This window comes from Talpa europaea, assembly GCF_964194135.1.
Source record: "Talpa europaea genome assembly, chromosome: 14".
Classification (NCBI taxonomy): Eukaryota; Metazoa; Chordata; class Mammalia; order Eulipotyphla; family Talpidae; genus Talpa; species Talpa europaea.
This window is the reverse complement of record NC_140082.1, coordinates 22,431,667-22,444,445: the sequence shown is the minus strand read 5'-3', so window position 1 is coordinate 22,444,445 and position 12,779 is coordinate 22,431,667.

Sequence of the window (12,779 nt, the reverse complement as noted above, 5' to 3'; positions counted from 1 at the left end):
AAGTATATATGTTTGGATAGAACTAAATTTATTGTGGTGGTGTTTTTGCAATATATACATATATAAAATAATTATTTGTATACCTGAAACTAATACAATGTTACAAGTCAAAAGCAGATAAATGAAGATCAGTAAGCAAAGGAAATCACAGGAAGATACAAAAAATTTAGATTAGATTAGATCTAAGGATATAATCCCTCCACGACTCATTGCTTACCTATATTTATAGACAGTGCCTTTTTATCACCAGCTCTTTTCTTTTTTAAACTAGCCTTTTAAGAGGCCAGAAAAGAAATCATCCAGGGAAATAGTAATAGACAAGCATGGAACAAAAACCCTCCCATGAAAAACTTTTAAAATCTTTAAAAAAAGTCTCTGGTTAACTCCACTCAATCTACTCCTCCATCTAGGTACAATCAAAGATTTTTGGTTCTGGAAAAATGCAAGAAACAAAAGAGGCACAAATAATCACAAAGCCAACCTCTTTTGTACTGAATAACAGATTACCTTGGGCGAGGAGAAGGGGTGACAAATAGTAACCTCTGGGCTCAAAGGCACCCCATGGAAACCCTGGTCACAGGAAGTACCTTGAACACACGCTACTGAAAACATGGGCCTGAAAATGACTTCTAAGCATGCTGAAGACTTGTGCTGTTGTGGGATTTGTGATGCTAGATCTTGCTGCCTAGCAACAACAAACTTCTAGACAAAATAAAACATGATTGGTTCCCCCATGGGCAATACAGTAGTGCTGGTTAACTGAGTTCAAATAAAAAGGCAAAGCAATTCAAAGCCCATGGGTGTGTCTGGTCATAGTATAGACCCAAACTGATGAGTAGTTTAATTTCTTCTTCAGTGTTGAGAACAAACCGACAAGATAACGTTTGCTTCCCACTCTTTAAAATCACTGTCCACTTTAATGACCATATGCACATTTAGTTGTCTGTTTTCAAAAGCAACTCCTGGACTTTGGAGGAGTGATAGAAGAGGGTGGGAGTGGAAGAAATCGACAAACTATGCTCAAAAAATGGAGACAATTTTTATGTGCCAGGTATTTAAAAGTAAAGGGTTCAAAGTAACATATTTGTTAACACATGGCTTCTGTGAATAGCTGACCATAATTGTTCTCTTTGCCGGCATCCCCCAGTTGGCTTCATAGAAGGCTTTATTGTAGTCCAGGAGCATTGTTTTGCATTAATTTCTATGACAAGGAACCCAAAACACATGGTGCTGAGAGTAACAAAACAGAGTTAGGGGAACAGTCATGACTTGGCACCAAGTGTGACAAGCTGTAAAAAAGAGAATGTTTCAATATCTGAAGTGGTGTGGATTTCCTATGAACAACCTTTTCTCTTCTAAACAGTATCATATTCTTTTCAAGCACATTTAGAACGCAAGTCAAGCTGTGTTTTATTTTTGATTATAATAAACACAGTCAGTTTACTGTAACAAAGACATACTAGTGGTGATCATTTGAAAGCCGAAGTACACCACCATAAGCTGGCTGGGGGGTGAAGTCGGGGGGGTAGTCAACTGATAAAATAAAAGACCAGCCGTCTGGAAAGTTCTCTTAAAAGAACATAAAAAGGCAGTGTTTTCTTATGAGACTAACACAGAATGCCAAAATATCTAGCTGGGCTCTTTTTTTGTTGTTGTTGTCACATGCCAATTTGTAACTAAAAATAGCAAATTCTTAAAAATATTGGGCTTTCATGTTTTTTAATCTCCATAATAAAATTCAAAAGTGATTTAAAATGATCACACTATTTCTTATGTAAGTCTATTCTACATACTAAGTATATTTGGTATTGTACTACTCAAATTGTTTTCTTAAAAATTATAATTTTTAAACATTTATAATCGTGCATGTACTTAGCTTATTGATAAAGGTGAAACAGTTCACAGTCAACAGTTAAAATAAAGTTTATAAAATTTCCATATTAAATTAAAGTTCTGAATTCAAATTAATTAGGAGATCATGTAAACCACTTTACCAAATCTTGCATTGATGATTTTTCAAATTCAAGCTCATATGTTAATCTGTCTCTGGCATTAATTAACTGAAAGAGAAGAGTACATTTTGATGTTAGAACACCTGAAATTCCTCCTCAATAGTATTTAGTGAAACATATTTGATTTTTTTTTTAAGATTTTATTATACAAGAAATGGGATACAGGTCAGAGGCGTGGGAGGGTGAGAGAATTCACCGGAGACAGAGTGGGGAGCAGAACAGTCACATGGACCAAAGACACTGCTGAGGGGAGCAGCGGGCAAGACAGGAGAGGTCTGCCACACCATGTGGGTTTCTCCCTGGCCAGCTGGGAATTGAACCAGCGCTGCGGAGGCTACGGACAGCTTCACAGAGTGGAGCTCAACTGGCTGTGCCTCTGGGGAGGTCCCCACATTTGATTTTATATATGATAAAATGGATTTCAACATGATAAAAGAAACATTAAATTTCTACAGATTATTACATAATAAAAATATGTTGTTGTAGTTATATAAACAAGCAAAATATACACAGAAGATACCTATTTATTTGCAACCTTTTTCACTCCACCCCACTCTAAATTGTGACATCGATATATGATAAAGCAAACCTGTCTATCAAAAGGTCATTTTGCTTTACTCTTATGTAGTCCATTTCCCTTATTTTAGATTTTTGTGCCATATTTATATAACAAGCCAGATTCAACTGAAAAGAGCCATTGAAAGCATAGATTACAGGGCCATTATACTCATATAACTTACCTCAGTATTTTAAAGATTGTCAGTTGTATGTGTTACATACATGGTAAAATTCAACCCTTGGTTTCGACATACATTGAATTTAATTCATATGGTCATTCATTTAATAAACGTACATGGAACACCTACTAGGTGCCAGGCACTTTGTTTAGTTATGGAAATAAAAAGATGAACTAGATCCGATCCCCTTCCCTATAGAATCAGTATAATAAAAGAACAATCTGGGGGTGGGGGGCGGGGAAAGGAGGGATTGGGTTCAAAATAAGGGGGTTACAATTGTATGGGAAATATAAAAATAAAGTAAAAAAAGAACAATCTGAAAAAAAATGACTAATATGTGTAAATGCTAATAAATCAATGTTTCAGGAAGTTAAAAAGCATAAAAATCCACATACTATCACATGTATAATGATAATAAGATATGCTATAACTGTTAACTTCGTAGAATCTAAGGATCTTAAAGGATTTGTAGATGCTCAACAAGTTGCAAAGGAAAAAGGAGGGGGGCAAAAAGCAAACAAAACAGCAAAGCATGGATGGACTAATGGGGGAACTGGGAAAAGGCAGGCATGGCAGGAAATGAAGGCAGATGGGAAAATATTCAGGATAATATTATGAGTGGTTTTGCTTAGGAGTAGAAAGCAGAGTGATATAATGAGGAGACTGTGTTCCAAATAGTGTTCCTTACTATCTGTATAGATAAGCTATTTTTATGCTTCAAGTTTCACTTTTCTCATCCGTAAAATTGGGATAACAAAACCTAGTCAAAAAGTTATTGTGGAAAGAATTTGAGACCCAAATGTGAAAGTGCTCAGTTGTTCCCAGGATATAAACATCATTCACTGGAAATAATCAATTTTATTCATCAATGAATAAAAGGATAAAGAAGATGTGGTACACATATATAATGGAATACTACTCAATAAAATCTTGTCATTTGCAATAGCATGATGGACCTTGAGGATATTATGCTAAGTGAAATAAGTCAAATAGACAGAGACAAATACCTTATCATTTCACTTAAATGTGGTATCTAAAAATAACCAAATAAACAAGCTAAAGTAAACTAAAATCAATGAAACAGAAAACAGATTGGTTGTTACCAAAGGGGAGGAGAGATTGGGGCATATGTGTGTGTGTTTGTATGTGTGTGCGTGTGTGTGTGTGTGTGTGTGTGAGTGAGAGAGAGAGAGAAAGAGAGAGAGAGAGAGAGAGAGAGAGAGGGAGAGACAGAAATGAGTGAACGGGATCAAGAAGTACAAACTTCCAATTACAAAATAATTAAATCAAGGAGATGTAATATATAGCACGGGAACTATAACCAATAATTTGGTATTGCAAATATGAAAATTGCTAAGAGAAGATGAAAAACAAAGTTACTGTGATGATCACTTCACAATGCATCCAAATGTCAAGTCATGATATACATCTGAAACTAAAATAGCATTGTATGTCAATTACACTTCATTAAAAAAACAAAAACCACTCACAACAATTTTGAGTCATCCTATTTCATACTGCAGTCAATGGGAAAACATTGACTTTTTTTTCATATAAGATTAGGGTATTAGATCACAGTGGCAGCAATGTGGAAGCTAGATTTGAAAAGGGAAGAGAGGGAAACCGGAAAAATGAAGTTAAAACAAAGGATATGATGAAGGCTTCAAAGGAGTTAGTGGCAAAGCTGTTGCAGAGAAAGGGGATTTGTGATAAAATTTGGAAGGAAAATCTGTAAACCGAGTGACCAACTAGATGTGAAGTATGAAGAACAAAGTAGAGAATGACTTTAGATTTGTCACTTGAAAGGTGACAATGTCATTAATTTAATGGGAGAACACAGCAGAGTCCAGATTGGATGGGTAATGAGTTTAGCTGTTGACACTGGGTTTGATGAAAATGTATTTTTTCAGCAAATATTTTGAGTGCTGATAAATAAGAATATAAAGATAAGCAAGACATTGTTCCTGACCTCAAATAAGCAAATAGCCCCAGGTGTGTGGGGACACAGAGGAAGGCCCTAATTACCATTAGGAAAGGAAAGTGACTGTGAAAGCAGTTTTGAAGGTGCATGTAACTTTAAAATTGAGGATGAGGACAAAGTTGAAATGACAGAGGTGATGTTGAGGGGAAAGTTGAAGCAAGAGGGAACGCTCTGGAATTCACATGTGCCGGTTATGGGAGAGTCTGAGATCAGCTAGTGAGAAAACAAGGAAGATCAGGACTAAAAAGGATTCCAAAGAATAGCATCCAAGTGGGAGGTGGAGGAGAGGCTAAGGCACATATTGCTTAGGAAGGATAAATAAGTGCATGAAAGCTCAGAAGCATTGTGGCAGGTGGGGTCCAGACATAGGGCGCAGTCCTGTTGCATAGACAGCAAAAATCCTAGAGAGAAAAGACTAAAAATGACAGGGCAACATGAATCTTATGGTCACCTTATCAACAGGAAAAACCAGCAAGGGTGGAGTTAAAAAGGGATATTTGACGGCCCTTCCCCGTGGCATAGGGGTCAAGTTTCAGCGCTCTCATGCTATCACCGCTGTGGCTTGAGTTCGATCCCCAGGCAGGGATGGAACCTGTCTTGCCAGCTGTTCCCCTCAGCAGTGTGTCTCAGTAGATCCACCTGTTCTGCTCCCCACTCTGTCTCTGGTGAATCCTCTTACCTCCCTGCCTCTCTGGCCTACACCCCAGTTCTTCTTCTATGCATAAATAAAATACATCCTTAAAAAAAAGATATCTGAACAACAGTGAATGGCAATAACTTGGAGGTGGCATTGTGAGGGTCAATGGCACCACCCATCCCAGTGACTTTATTGTGTCTGTAGGCTGGAGTGAAAATTTTAAAGGCATAAGAGTGAGAGAAGATGAAGAAAGATCTCAGAAGAGGAGGAAGGAAGAGATGGAGTCAGGAAAATAGATAGAGGGATGAGAATAGTGCAGAAAAGAATGTCCCTCCTCCCATGAAAACGAGTGCAGGTAAGGGCAGGTAAGCTAGTTGGTAAGGTGAGCAAAAGAGTGCAGAGGGGGAAAATTTCAGGTGTCCCACATGTTCACTGACTTAGAGGTAGTGTAGAGAATGGGGTATGGAATGGAGAAAAGTTGTGACAATTAAAGAGGGATAGTGGGTGCAGAGTCCAGCTAACTCTGGGATAAAGCCCATGCTCCAGCAATGTCGCCAGAAGGCAAGGATTGGATCGTCTCCACTAGGAAGGGGCAATCCCGGAGCAGGGACAGAGATCACTGGTGCCTACCTGGATGAGGTTGGAAGATGAGTGTTGAAGACAGAGGCTGACCAGCAGCTTTAGAGAGAGTAAATGGGTGAGAGGCAGAAGGAAAGGAAAGGATTTTGTGTTGATTATTCAGACTTGGTCTGAAAAGAATTATCACCAACTTTCCTGCGGGTGTCCATTGGCCCTTAGCCCAATTTTCCTGCCTCCTTAGGTCTCTCTTTTGTAATTTTACCCTCTCATTCTTCTTTCCATTGACATCATCTTTTTTAAGACCCCAGTTTCACCATTTAAAAAATCCTTCCCTGATCCCATGTCCCCCTCCAACTACTTCCTCACCCCTCCCTGACCATCCCCAGCCAAATTTCCAGAGAGCTGCACATGCTCACAGCCTCCCCTTCTGCATTCACCCCATTTACATCTGCTTCCAACATTCCAGTAAAATGATTCTCATTAATAACAGCAGGGTCATTTTGTTGCCAAAGCTAATTGTCCAGTCTTCCCTCCATTGTCTTTAGCACACCTAAACTACCGGCAGTGTTTGCTACACCACGAATGATTCCTTTAGAGAGTCTCTCTTGCTTAACTTCTGCGACACCCAGTCTCCTGTACCCCTTCCCCAACTGTTGTTCCCACTTTCTTTTGAATGTTATCCAGCCATAACTTCTCTCCCTCTCTCTCCCTCTCTCTTGCTTTCAACCTAATCACTAAGCATAGATTTACTGCCAAATCATCCCTCAAATTCATCCTTCCTGACCCTGGGTCTCTTTCATTGGTTTGCTTCAGGACTTTGTAAGTTTCCCTGGTTTATCCAAGTGACTGGTCTCTCTGGCTCTGGATTTTCCTCCTTCCCATTCATTTTCTCTCTGAAACACAAATCTGATCCTGTCCCAACATAAAACTCCCCAATGCACGAGAAACAATTCATACCTCCTGGACATGAGTAATAATGCTTTGCAATTGCACCCTACCTCTTGACACCCCTTGTTCTCATGACTAATCTTTTTTTTTTAAAGATTTATTTATTTATTTATACAAGCACTGGATATAGTCAGAAGCACAGGAGGGTGAGAGAATTCACCATAGACAGATTGGAGAACAGAACAGGCAGACTGATGAAATGCACTGCTGAGAGGAGCAGTGGGCGTGACAGGAGAGGTCTGCGCGCCATGTGGGACCCTCCCAGGGAAGGTCTGGGGATCGAACCGGTGCTAGAGAGGCTGTGGCCAGCTTCGCAGCCCAGCACTCAACTGCTGTGCCACCAGGGGAGTCCCTTTCCTGGCTAATCTTAACCTCTCTTTCTGGAGTCATCTCAGTGCTCCTGCTCCAGCTTTCCTTGACCCCTTACAAAGCTTCACTGTATCCTGCTGCTGACCACACCTGAACTGTAATCTCTGACTACTGGTCTCTCTGCCTCCCAGAAGGCCAGCTATAAACCAGCTGGAGCTAGAATACAGAATTCAACTGCTATTAGATTACTCAAATTAAAATATAAAAGCTGCTAAATCCCATAATTAATCCAGACAGATGGCAAGAGGTCATCCTGCCCAAATCCAGTCCCATCTTAAACTTGGTTTTAGTTGCACCCAGAGCTAAAAAAATGGAATATGTGGCTTATCCAGAGCTTTCTGAGTTGCCCCTTTCCATTCTTCTGTTTCCTGCTTACCCTTTTCCTACACCCCAAGCTACCCGCTCTTCCTCCCCCATCATAAATTCTCACCACAGTATCATTCGATTCCTGCTTTATCTTCCAGTCCCACCAAATCATAGTTCCCAAACCTCTCTGACACTTGATGTGTTCACATCTGTACCTAGCTCTCTCACCTTCTCACACAGCTGGAAATCACCTCCAGGGAGAGAGTGTGATGTAAGTATGGGACTTTTTGTGAAGCTTTTCTTGAAACTTCCAGCTAAAACCAGGCATCTATCCTCTATGCTTATACATCTATTAGACTATATAGATCACTCTGCCCTATGGGTTTTCCCTCCTTCTAGAGCTGATCTTCTCCACAGGAATGTCAGGAATATATGTATATACATATGGCTTTTATATCTCAGCCATAGCTTAGTGCCTGGCACTAAACAGTGCCTAATAAACACTGTTGAATGAATTGATTTTATGAAGAATATTAGAAATAAACCAGTAAATATCAGCTCCCATTAGTTCAACAACTTATCTGCTTTCCAGTTGACAAATAGTTCCATGTACATCATCTCATTCTATCTAGACATCAAGCCTGTGAGAAACAGGAAGAAGGAACTAAGGGCCTGACCTAAGGGGTATAGTAGCAGAAATGCACCAGGAACTCCTCAGGTTCCCTCTGCTCAATACCAGCTGTGTCTGTACTCAGTGTCTGTGTGGTGGTCAGCGCATATAAAGAAAAAAGAGAATTTAAAAAATGATCAGGCTAGAGTTCTAGAACAGAGCTGTCAATAAAAGTATAATGAGTCATACATATATATAAAACTTTGAATTTTATAGTAGTCTGTTGAAATATAAACATAAAATTAATTTTAATAATACATTTTATATATTTGAATACATATTTCAAAATATTTCAATGTGTAACATCAATATTTAAAATTGTTAGTGAGACAGTTTACATTTCTTACACCAATTTCTTTGCCAGGGTGTATTTTTTTTTAGAACATCTTAAGTTAGGAGCTAAATATTCATTAGAAATATTTAATCTGTATTTAGATTTTACTCAATTTACAGATGAAAAGGTAGATTTACATACATAGGTTATTAAAAATATACATATTTTTCAATAACTGAAACTATCAGCTTTTAAATTTAAATATTAAATAATTAAAAAATAATCAAAACTTCAGTATCTTGGTTGCATTAGACACAATTTAAATGTCCAGTGGCAACTGGGGTTAGGGTTCCACTTGGAAGTACAGATCTAGAAAGTGAAGGCAAATTTTAGTTGAAATATTTAAGCTTACATAGGGTAGCTACTGACTACTCTCAAGGCATGCTTCTTTCCAATAGTGGCTCATGGGAACACTGTTTGCTTTAAATTCTTCTTGGATTCCTCACAGAAAATAGGAAGTATATGCAATTCATCTGCAACAGTGACAGTAGAGATTGATTATCTATGGAAACATTTAAATCAACTATGATGTTCTCTTGTATGTGATTAAGTGAAACTAGAAAGCTGAGATTTCATTTTTAACCTTCAAGGTTGGTGCCAAAGAGGTTAAACTTGTCTGCTCATAGAGCCTGTTGTTCTCTCTGTAGGAACTATGTCACCACAGTCACCATGGCAAATCAGGTGAAGCACGAGGTGAAATAACCTCACGAAACCCTGTGATGGATTCAGTGATCAGAGAAAACATCTCCCAACTCTGATCCATCAGGGCAAACATTTTCTTTCAAACACAGTTCTTGAAAGTACCAAAGACTTAAAATTCCTCAACTTGGATTTTAACCAAGATGAAAATGCATACATTGTGCAAAAATGAAAAATGATATAAAAATATATATAATTTAAAAAAATAAAAAATAAAAAAGATGAATGAAAAAAAAAATACCTCAACTTACAAGATCAGGTTGAAATCTACACCTAAAACCAGGCATGTGTGGCAATGGAGCACTGGCAATGCACCTAGTGCAACTGAGAAAATGAATTTTTGATTTTATCTCAATTTTCATTTAAAAATTGATACTTGATTCAGCAAGTGAAAAGCATGTATATTTATTTGAATAATTTAGAGATGTGAATCTACTTTTTCTTTGGTAAATTTTATGAACGCTATGTTCTCATCCCATGAATCACTCTGAGAGTAATTTTAAGTGTCGGGGGGCACTGGGAATAACCCAGAAACCTGCAGGTGTAGTCTCTGACCTTGTGGGCTTATGTCACAGCAAGGAAGACTGACCATCAAAGAAAAGCATTCTGAGAGCTAAAAATGGGATCCATTCAAAAAACTAAGACAACACAAAACAGGACTTATGTGTGAAGGGCAGAAACTTCCGGGTCTTGCCACATTGAATACATGAGAAAATCTTGATCTCTGTAACACCAAAAGAATTCCCTGCTCTAAACAGAAATTTTCTGGATAACACAAGCCCCAATCATTTATATACCAATAGATGAACATAAACAGACATCTGATATGCTCATTATTAATAACATAATTTTTCACAATCCCATCTTTGGATTCCCTATGTCATAAAACTTTTCAAATCCTTACCATCAACAAGGTAGACATTCAACTCATCCCAAATAAAAGAAGTATCTTTACATGAGTTCATTTTCAAGACAGACTCCTTATTCTTTACTAGAGACTTGACCCATACAATAGGAGAGATTAAATATAGAAAATCACCTTTTCTCTACCATAAGGCAAGGGGGATGCAGTGTTATTTCACCAATTATGCTGCTATTTCAAAGAGTCATTCATCAATATAAAAAAGTTACAGTACCTTTTGAATAATCAGATGATCCTTATCTGCCTTCTCTTTCAGACTTATAATTTCATCTTCTGGAAACAAAAAGAAAGAGAGACCAACCATGAAATTACAAGCGTATGCCCCTGTATTCAAGCTGCCTGCTTCAGGGCAAGCGGTTACACCGCTGGCAGGCATGGTGGACCCACGTCCTAGCAGGACTGTGACCTTCACAACTGCCCTTGACATTCACAGCCTTCTTCCTGCTGTTCAGATGGCTGGTCAGATAGGGATTAAGAACTAAGTTCAAGATTCAAGTGTGGCTGAGGGTTGAAAGCTTTTCATCAATACCAGCAGTGGATGTTTTTGCTGTTAGTCACAGCCAATACAATGTGTTTTAGCAGGTGGCACTTTATAACTTGGTAAGAGCGACCGAAACCTGAAAAAGCATTATTAGACCACATCTGAAGAGAAACAAAGATATTCTGGCAGGGTATAATTTTATATTCAAGAGATGTTTTAATATATCTGATTCTATTGGTTTATCCTGTCAATTTTTTTTTACTACTAACACATTTCATTACATATTGCAGATTAAAGGGAACTGCTATATAATTAACATAAATACAAAGATAGTGAAAAAACACTTGAAAGCAATTTAACTTTGGAGATTTAAATGCAACTTTTTCCAATGTTTCTGGTATGTAAAAAGGGGGTATAAAGTACATACATGAAAGTTTGTATGAACAATTAAAGATAAATAATAACATACATAGTAAATAAGTAGCAGCACATTTCCCCAAAGGACTAACTCTGTTTCTACGCCAGCATACCCCAGTATGTCAGCTTAAGTATTTAAATACTACAAATTTTAGATAATCAATTAAGGATAGGAAATAAATTTCAAAAGCTTCTATTTATAATATTTCTAAGTGAAATAGAGCACCAATCAACACTTCCATCAAAGCCAATGCTTGGCTTTGTTTTTATTTATTTTTCAACATGCGTTAACATAGTGGGGCTCAGGAGTGTAAGCAAAGTGTATGCTCTGTCCCAAGCAAGGAATGCCATCGTAAATGAAAATCAAAGATGGCTAGCAAGTTGATGTAAATAACCAAACAAACGTGTGTTTGGAAAAGACAAAAATAGCTATGAACTTGATGAAGTGCCCAAATGCATAGATTTTTCTCCAAAATGACTTTAAAATGTTACCTAATTCTGAGTTTTCTTTTAGATAGAGTTGGATTTCTTCTCTGAGTTCTGAAATTGTTTGAAGCAGTGTCTCATTTTCTTGTTTGTACTCCAGACTCCTCTGTCCTACAGCATATTTTGGAGGGCTGATCTCTGTGGTCCCAAGAGAGTCCTGAAAGACAGGGAAGTCCATATTTCTAAGCAGGGAGCCAAGGATTTGAATATGCAACACAAGACAATACAGATACAGAAGAGCTATCATATAATTTTCTGAATTCTATTACACACTTATAATATGAATAGTAAAAAGGAAGGAGACTAAATAGAGCTTGCTGGAAGAAAAGCTGCAGTACATTCTGCACAAAGACCACAGCACATGGGGACATTTTATTGACAGGAATAATGCATATCATACTGTTTGTGTGCCCTCATCATTCAGGTCAATTCATTATGGAGGCTGTGGCCGGGGAGGCAGCTGGGGCCCCTCCACCCATACTTCCCTCTGTGTGTGTTGAAGTGCTGTCCGCCTGTAACTAGGCAGGCTGGGGAGACCGTGGCCGGGCAGCGCCAGGGGGTGGCAAAGTGCATGGCTAAGGAGGGGGGCTTGTTGCCTTTGTGGCATTTCCCAGTGTCAGTGCTGCCAGTGTCATGAGGAGCACATCACCTGTCAAAGTGGTGACGTTTTCAGGCTGGGAGCCGCATGGAGTCCATCAGGCACACGGATATCTACACAGTTGGTTTTCTGCTTGGTGGAGGAGCCACCCAGAGGCAATTCATATTCTGAACATTAACATGGCTTTGCATGCCTGTCACACTGGGGCTGTGCGGACGTTTAATGCTATTGAAGACTTTGGTTTCAATCTCTATGCAAACAGTGATTACCTTGTAAGAAGGTCTCAGGATAACTTGCAACAAAAGACTTTAAAGTTATAGTTTTAGTAAAGCAAACTCATTTACATTTTTATTATGTGCATCTTTTGTTTAAATCTTGCCATGTCCATTATGGGAGAGGCTTTTTCTTACGCAATAGAAGCTTATCGGGACAGCTACTTTTCTTTTCTTCTTCTTCTTGTCTGTTTCAAAGCTTTTGAAAACATCTGAATATACTTGCTTATGGCTGTCTACATTTTACTGCCACACATTGAAAAAAATTAAGATGTAGTACAATGGGAAAGCTGATGCTGAACTTTGTTTCATGATGTGAAACGATTAAACT